The sequence below is a fragment of the Cyprinus carpio genome, unplaced genomic scaffold (genome assembly GCF_018340385.1).
Source record: "Cyprinus carpio isolate SPL01 unplaced genomic scaffold, ASM1834038v1 S000006513, whole genome shotgun sequence".
In the NCBI taxonomy this organism is placed as follows: Eukaryota; Metazoa; Chordata; class Actinopteri; order Cypriniformes; family Cyprinidae; genus Cyprinus; species Cyprinus carpio.
Genome location: NW_024879181.1, coordinates 50001 through 50752, shown reverse-complemented (window position 1 = coordinate 50752; position 752 = coordinate 50001). Strand labels below are relative to the sequence as shown.

At 48.0% G+C, this 752-nt stretch overlaps 1 pseudogene; it reads left to right on the top strand.

Moving 5' to 3' along the window:
• Positions 1 to 230: 230 nt before the first annotated feature.
• LOC122143821 overlaps positions 231 to 752 on the top strand; it is a 26306-nt pseudogene continuing 25784 nt past the window's right edge.

The window sequence follows — 752 nt, the reverse complement described above, 5'->3', positions numbered from 1 at the left end:
GGAAAACGAGGTCAAATGAAACATGAGGAAAGAACAAAAAACCTAAAATTCCATGATTCATGAACAGTACTCTCCCCTTTACCTCTCTTAATAAACAAAAACACAAAAAAGGGATGGTCGGGGACTAAGGATGAGGACAAAGGAGTTGAAGTTGGGATTGTAATCAGGGGACTGTGAAGGGCAGGGGCATTGAAGGCAGGCATATACCACCAGTGCAGGCTAAAGCGACGATGAGGAAGATGCCAGGAAAGGTAAGGAGGAACCATGGTGGAGCCTATGGAGGGAGGAGTCCAAGGTGGAAGGTCTGACGACTGCAGGGGGCCGACCGACTCCAGGGGGCTGACAGTGGCATAGCAGGTGGTAGAGTAGGTCTGAGTGTGTAAAGAAAGAGAGTTGACGACCACGACAACATCATCGGATCTGGAGGGCCAAGGCGTATCAAAAAATACAGGGAAAAACGCGACCGAGTGGCAGGCGGGAATACTGGACTGCTATCTTGTTCTGGGATGGTGTGGTGTGCAGTCCCACACACACCCAAATGGGCGACACCCATGACAGGGAGGCACTGGGAAATAACAAACAGGGGGGGTTTGTACAAATTTGAATCAACCTCCATTAAAAAAAACGAGGACAGGCAGATAGTTCCACGTCAAACAAGATTCAGACAAACAGAAAAAACAAATCCATTTTCTTCAGGAAATTCAGGTAGTGCATAAATGGCCTCATCTGGCCGTAACAAAACAGGCAAGAGA